We start from the raw sequence: 8,503 nt of genomic DNA on the forward strand, positions 1-8,503 counted from the left end.
TGGTGCCAGGTCAACAACCTCACTCTCAATGTGATCAAGACAAAGGAGCTGATCGTGGACTATTGGAAAAGTAGGGCCGAACAGGCCCCCATTAACATCGACGGGACTGAAGTGGAGCGGGTCGAGAGTTTCATGTTCCTTGGTGTCCACATCACCAACAAACTATCATGGTCCAAACACACCAAGACAGTTGTGAAGAGGGCACGATAACACATTTTTCCCCTCAGGAGACTGAAAAGATTTGGCATGGATCCTCAAAAAGTTCTACAGCTGCGCCATCGAGATTACCGCCTGGTATGGCAACTCTTTGGAATCTGACCATAAGACACAACAGAGGGTAGTGCGTACAGCCCAGTACATTACTGGGACCAAGCTTCCTGACATCTAGGACCTCTATACTAGGCGGTGTCAGAGGAAGGCCCAAAAAATTGTCAAAGACTCCAGTCACCCAAGTCATAGAGTGTTCACTCTGCTACCACATGGCAAGTGATACCAGAGCGCCAAGTCCAGAACCAAAAGGCTCTTTAACAACTTCTACCCCCAAGCCATAAGTCTGCTGAACAACAATTTACATTGACTCCCCCCCTCCTTTGTTTTTACACTGCTGCTACTCGCTGTTTCTTATCTTGACTAACCTGTACCCTCGCACATTGACTCGGTACCGGTACCCCCTGCATACAGTGTCGTTATTGTTATGTACATATATTGTGTTTGTTTTTGATTGATAAAAATTTTTTTGTAAATATTTTATTAGCTCTATTTCTAGAACAGCACTGTTGGTTAAGGGCTTGTAAGTAAGCATTTCACGGTAAGGTCTACAACTGTTTTATATGGCGTATGTGACAAATACAATTTTATTTTATTTTTTGAAGACAGTATTTTAAGTGGATTATGATTTTACAGAGAGATATGTGTAACCTATTGTGATGTCACAAAGACCGGAGTAAGAGGGCATACCTTATTGTGATGTCACAAAGACAGTAATGATAATACCTCATTGTGACGTCACAAAGACAAGAATGATAATGCCTCATTTTGAGGTCGCAAAGACGGTGATTATATTGCCTCATTTGTTGTCACATGGACAGTGAGGAAAGTATATTGTGCTGACACAAAGACAATAATGAGGGTACTTTATTGTGATTTCATGAATGGAGTCAACCAATTGTGAATCTATTGTGAGGTTTCCTATTCAGAACTGACCAAATATGATGATTATTAGAGGCTGCTGCTTAAATACTTCTAAGCAGTTCATCATATTTCCGTGGGCATGTGTACTCCTCAGGAACAGTTGGGGGAACAGGCTTCTGCCTGCCAGTTTCATGTTCACTCGCCAGGATGAACTCTTACCAGATGCTCGGCAGTAGAACTGAGCCTCCCTATTGGCGGCTGGGACTTTCAGTTCCTGTATCGGGATGCAGGATAGACCGATTCAGAGATGCTTTGATTTACGTGTCTGAGAAAATAAAACAGAGACAAGAAGATTCCATTGCACTGGAAACTCTCACTTCTGTGGATTGACTTTAAAGGAGAAATTCAGAGAATAGGTCAAAATAACACTCAAACAACAGTGGGAAAAAACTATACATCAGCAATGAGATCAGTCGTATATGATTGAAATGTCTCTTCATGCACTGATAGATTTATAGATATCCGGAACTAAGAAGTATAATTGAAACATTAGTGAAGAGTGGTAAGTGTTTCTTCAGACATAGCCTACAGTAGTGTTCCCAAAGGATACTAGGACCCCTGGGGGTACTTGGTCTATCCACAGGGGGTACTTGAGAAGATGCAAGAGACCATAGGCCTACTGGTAAAATGAGTATGAGGGGTACTCTGGGCAGAGACAAATTCAGTAAACAAAAAAGATTGTAAACTACTGGCCTGCTGGCCTGCAGCATGTTGCAATCAAATCAAATTGTATTTGTCACATACGCCAAATACAACAAATTCACCTTACAGTGAAATGCTTACTTACAAGCCCTTAACCAACAACGCAGTTTTAAGAAGTGTTAAGAAAGTATTTACTAAAATAAACTGAAGTAAAAAAACTAATTAAATAAAAAATAAAATAAGAAATAAGAAAATAGAAAAATAACTAATAATTAAGGAGCAACAATAAAATAACAGTATTGAGGCTATATACTGTACAGGGGGTACCGGTTAGTCGAAATAATTTAGGTAATATGTATATGTATGTAGAGTAACTATGCATGGATATTAAACAGAGAGTAGCAGCAGCGTAAATCGGGGGGTACAATGCAAATTGTCCGCTTAGCCATTTGATTAGCTGTTCAGGAGTCTTACGGCTTCGGGGCAGAAGCTGTTAAGAAGCCTTTTGGACCTAGACTTGGTGCTCCGTAACCTCTTGCCGTGCGGTAGCAGAGAGAACAGTCTATGACTACTGTAGGTTGACTGGAGTCTGACAATTTTTTGGGACTTCCTCTGACACCGCCTGTTATCGTGCCCTCTTCACAACTCTCTTGGTGTGTTTGGACCATGATAGTTTTTTAGTGAACCCAAGGAACATGAAACTCTCGACCCGCTCCACTTCAGTCCCGTCGATGTTAATGGGGGCCTGTTCGGCCCTCCTTTTCCTATAATCCACGACTGTGGATATTAATGATGCCGCCAAATGCTTGGATATTTGAGGGCTGGGTTTGGACTTCAATCATGCCAACATGCCCATGTACACGGGACAGCTGCCTGGCAGCACCCAAATGACCAGAGCACACTATGCAATAGTAGCAGAAGAATCAACCTACAGCCCGCCCATATCTTTATAGACAATAGTCATTAGCATGCAGCGGCCTCAGGACTTCTTTGATTGACATGAGACAATGAATGAAACATTGTTACAATACATCATCACCAATGTTGATGAAAGAACAAAATGTATTCTTTATAAACGGCTTGTTTTCCCCCCCAACTCAAACATCCTCACATTCTTGAAAAAGTTACAAATGGTTGTGATATGAGAAAACTGAGGATGGATCAACAACATTGTAGTTACTCCACAATACTAACCTAAATGACAGCATGAACAGAATAAAAATCCTCCAAAACATCCGTCCTGTTTTCAATAAAGCACTACAGTAAAAGTGCAACAAATGTGGAAAATAAATGAACTTCATGTCCTGGATACAAAACATTATATTTGCGGCAAATTCAACACAACACATCACTGAGTACCACTTCATGTTTTCAAGCATGGTGGTGGCTGCAATCATGTTATGGATATGCTTGTCATCGGCAAGAACTAGGGAGTTATTTTATTTAGGATAAAAAGAAACGGAATAGAGTAAGCAGGCAAAATCCTAGAGGAAAACCTGGTTGTCTGCTTTCCACCAGACACTGGGAGACAAATTCACCTTTCAGCAGGACAATGACCTAAAACACAAGGACAAATATACACTGGAGTTGCTTACCAAGATGACATTGAATGTTCCTGAGTGGCCTAGTTTTTTGTTGTTGTTGAGTTATGACTTAAATCGTCTTGAAAATAAATGGCAAGACTTGAAAATTGCTGTCTAGCAATGCTCAACAACCCACTTGGCAGAGCTTGAAGAATTTTTTAAGTAATAATGTGCAAATATTGTACAGTCCAGGTGTGCAAAGTTCTTAGAGACTTACCCAGAAAGACTCAAAGCTGTAATTGCTGCCAAAGGTGCTTCTACAAAGTATTGACTCATGGGGTGTGAATCATTTTCAATACATTTTCAAAAATTTCTACAAACATGTTTTCATTTCATCATTATGGGATATTGTGTGTAGATGGGTTAGATGTATTTTTTATTTACTCCTTTTTTAAATTGCGGCTGTAACACAACAACATTTGGAATAAGTCAATGGATATAAATACTTTCTGAAGGCACTGTAACACACCCACATCAAACCACACCCCCAAGACGCAAATCGTGTTTTTCATAATGAGGGAAAACTGAGGTGAGAAAAACTGAGTTCAGCCCCCTTTAACATACAGAGCTCATGACTGTGGTCTCATTGGGAGTTCTAGTCACAAAGGACTGAGTCACTACACTGATGACAGCTTTGCCTTTATGGCCCACTGATAATGATGATAAATTACCTTATTATGGATCTAGAGGTTGTTGACCTTTTGTTATCAAGGGTGATATCTTCGTTGTTATGTCTCAACAATCCACGTCATCACACACACACACACACACACACACACACACACACACACACACACACACACACACACACACACACACACACACACACACACACACACGGCTTATGTGTGTCATCTGGTCCATTGACGTGCTGTTACACTCTATGAGGTTGCTCTATCACCTATGATGCAGGTTTTGACCCCAGAGGTCAATTTATGAATGACTCACTACTTCCCCTTCCTCTTTCTATTACCTGGGTTGACAGCGCTGCATTCGGATTGGCTAACGGAGTTGTGGCTGTCGTCATTGGTAACAGTGATGTATGTGGAGGGAACCTTAATTCTCTAACTTACTCTTCCGTATCCTCTTATGCTCCAATCAATCTGTGTCATTGCACCCAGAAGTCAAACGCTCTGTCCCATTGCATTGAGAAGGTCATTTAGCTGGATGACTAATAATGCACTCCACTTACTCTGGTCTATTTTTCTGAAAGTCAAAGACCGAGGGAAAAATAAGTGAATAAGAACGAGCTGGATAAAAGATACCGGTAATACAAATCAAAAACATGTCGTCTCTTTGTTTATCCAAACACAGCAAATCAGAGAGACTAAGGGATCCTGATGCAGAGCCAGTCTCTTGTCTGTTAATAATCAATGTGTATAAGGAGCGACTCGCCTGACCTACACACACACACACAATTGCATGCACGCCTCCCAGTTGGACCCAGCCGAGGTCTAAAACTAAATCTAACCACGCCCGAGTGAGACTGAGAAACAGCTCTGCTTGTGTGTGTGTGTGTATGTGTGTGTGTGTGTGCGTGCGTGCATACTGTACATGTTACATTGGTAAGGAGAAAACTGAGGGAGTGTGTCTCATTTTTAGTTAAAACCATCTGTGGATATTGTTGCTTTTACAGATTATTTTGTTCCAGTCATTTGCTAAATGTAATCTGGTTGATAATTAGGCAATTTTAAAAACATTGCACAATGACTTGTGTTTCTCTTCTCTATACTATTAAGTTAGAGAACTTTCCCTGGCATCAAACACAAATAACTGCCTTTGGTTTTAGTCATAAATCATTCATAATCTGGAGGGTTTGTTCCAAATCAGAAACTTTTCAGGAAATGGTAATGGTAATGGTATTCTATCAATAACAAAAATACAATTTCGAAACTTCGGATGCTATTTTGAATACATTTTATTCTAGAATCATGACATTTTCAGAGTACATTCAGGGGAGTTACTGATTTCAATGCATGGGGAAATGTTTTTTTTTTTCACCAGACAGCCCTGTCACTATTGGAGATGTTCGTTAAAAAAAGAATACTCAAGTTTTTATTATTAAAATTCATAGGATTCATAAAATTAATTTATAGATATATTTCTAAAGATTCCCCCACCCCTCACCGGCAATCTGATAGCATGTAACAACTAAATTAATGTTACATAGTAAATCTACTGAAAAATACTTTAATATAGTCTCAGAAATAGTGACAAATTGTTGATACACATTCATGGATGTATAGGCCCGTTGGTTAAGAGTTCAGAAATGTCCACTGCTGCTTTTTTCCATGTGTCCACAGTAGACACCCTGGCCCTGTGGATCCTGGCAGTGGAGAGCTCCATAAGTACAATTTCCCTAAATGTGAGCAGCCATTGTTGCAATGATGACTGATGAGGTGGGATCCACCTTTGTACAATCATTTTCTTAGCAGCTGTGGTTCCTGCCAACCACACTCTCCGTTGGCGCTCTGACAAGTGCAAATAAGAGTCATCACAAAGCAACAACACTATTGGATCTAATGGCATTAAGTACAGAGATGACATCCTTGACTTTCCGCCAGAATTCAACCACCCCTGGGGATTTCCACAGCACATGCTGAGAAGTACCAAGGTCCCCTGTGGTGCAGAACTCACATAATGGCATGGACTAATACCCATGTGATGTCTTTATACTGTTGATGTCAGAAACAACTCCTTTTGCGGGCGTCTGTCCATTAGAAGAAGTTTGATGGGTGTACTGTTAGTTCTGCTCACCAGGGGACCCATATACTCGCATGGATAGGTGAATTTGAAAGTAAAGACAAAATTATGAACCTGGGACATTAAAACACTGGCGGATTCCCTGGAAACTGAGGAGTCCATTCACATTGCATGTCTTTCTTAGACCAAGAATCTTACATGCTAAGAATTCTTTATACCGCCATATTGGAGAGTATGAATGCCATTTAAGATTAGATCTCATATGCTTCTCTATAGCTTTCCACACATTTACTGAGTATGCTATAATGGTTCCAAACAATAATGCAATTTTTTTGGTCAATCCAGAAAATAATAAATCTTGTAAACTGAGTAGAGAAACTATTGACTCTTCTATAGCACGCTAAAGAACAGAAGTCTCTGGAAATTTGAAATGATAGGTGATACCATTTTTGATTTGGAACTGCAAGTCCACCAGAAGGTTTTGTTCTCTGTAGTTGCATATTTAATCTGTGGTCTCTTTCTCCCCCAAATTAACTTCTTTATGGCAGAGTCAAGTTTAGACCGATAGTTTATAAGAGGAGACAGTGGTAACACGGAACTCATAAAACTGATACGATGGAGGACATTCATTTAATAATTGAGATTTCAGCATGCAAAGAAGTGGCCATAGCGGAACATCTTTTTTAATGTATTTTTTGATATGTTGAAAGGTTTCTAAGTAGTTCTTTCTGCAAATAGTGTTAATAGAGGGGGACATGATGATGCCTGAGTAGGTGATTTGTTTCTTCACTGGGTTCATGGGTGGTAGTTGCACGCTTCCCAGTTAAGAGGTAGTAGAGCTGATACCAGTTGATCTTGTAACGAGACCATGAGCTGAATGCTGTTTAAATAGACATTATTGGCTAGAGGGATTTCTGAGCGTTTGCGATGTAGAGCAGTATGTCATCTGCATACAGAGAAATGTCTTGTTCAGGTTGTCTGATGTTGATATGTAAGGAAGCCACATTTTGACATATGCTTTGTGCCAGTGGTTCAAGAGAGAGAGAAAATAGCATAAGGGAGGCGGGACAACCTTGTTTACATCCTAGTTGTATGGTAAATGGATTAAAATCGGTAGTGCCAGTAGATATAATAGAAGAAGGATTCACATACATGGTGCAGATCATATGTATAAATCTAGCCCCGAAACCAAAATGTTCAAGAACAAGCCATATATGTGTCCACTCTAAGTGGTCAAAGGCTGTTGGTAATTTGAGAGGAGGCCATTAAATTAACTGGCTACTCTTGTTTGTAGGAATGAACAGACTGGGCCCGGCCAATCATAAATCATTTTGAATATTTATCCTCTTATACTGAGAGGCATGGGGATGAGGCCTCAACAAATACAGAATCAATCCAGACAAGGAGCATGCACGTACGCACACACACAATTATCAATATTCCTTGGGTGTCCCTCTCCTTGAAGATTTCACACACACACACACACACACACACACACACACACACACACACACACACACACACACACACACACACACACACACACGAGCGTAACTTGTGGGGGAGACGGAGGTGTCATGACCCCCTCAATATTAGGTACAGGCCAATTTGACCCCCTCAATAATATACCATGATGGATTTGATTGATTGGAAATTCTTTCCCCACCATAAAGCACCAGGCATCTGTGGCTTTGCACCACACAGTGATAGTCAATCCCCAGCTACCCCAGTTTCGGAGCACAGCTTGGGAGAATGGAGAAAAGCAATCGCTCCTCTCTTTCCCTTTTGTGAATGTGACCAGAAGTAAAGAATATGGTACTGTGGGAGAGTTAAAAAGGTTATTCCATCAAACTTCAAATGATTAGAATAGTACACAACGCAGAACAGAACAACCAGGTTAAGGGTCAGTGGCCCAACTTTACTTTTGGAGTCTATTTGTTGCACAACTAGTGCTGCCTGTTCCAAAAGGACCTGCAAGAGGCTGTCAGGATCGCTCAGGCCAACACCACTGAAACTTAGAAAAAGCAAGCAAGGCAGTATAAAAAGAGAGTCAAAGGTACTGCCCTGGAGATTGGAGACCGAGTTCTCTTGGCAAACCAAAAAAACATTTTTTTTTTAAACGAAAGAGGAAAAGGTAAACTTTCCAAGTTGTGGGATTCAACGGTCTATGTGATCACATGGAAAGACCCGTCTGTGCACATCTACAGAGTCAAAGATCCTACTACCAAGAAGAGTAAGGTAGTTCATCGACACTTCATACTGCCAGTGAACTTCCTGCCGGTGGGACAGACATACGAGATGTCCACAGTAGCCGCTACTGCTTCAGAGGAGGACATAAATGCAGATAGCGGTGATGAAAGACCGGTATTCGATGTGGATGAGGA

Source organism: Oncorhynchus mykiss, chromosome 4, assembly GCF_013265735.2.
Source record: "Oncorhynchus mykiss isolate Arlee chromosome 4, USDA_OmykA_1.1, whole genome shotgun sequence".
Classification (NCBI taxonomy): domain Eukaryota; kingdom Metazoa; phylum Chordata; class Actinopteri; order Salmoniformes; family Salmonidae; genus Oncorhynchus; species Oncorhynchus mykiss.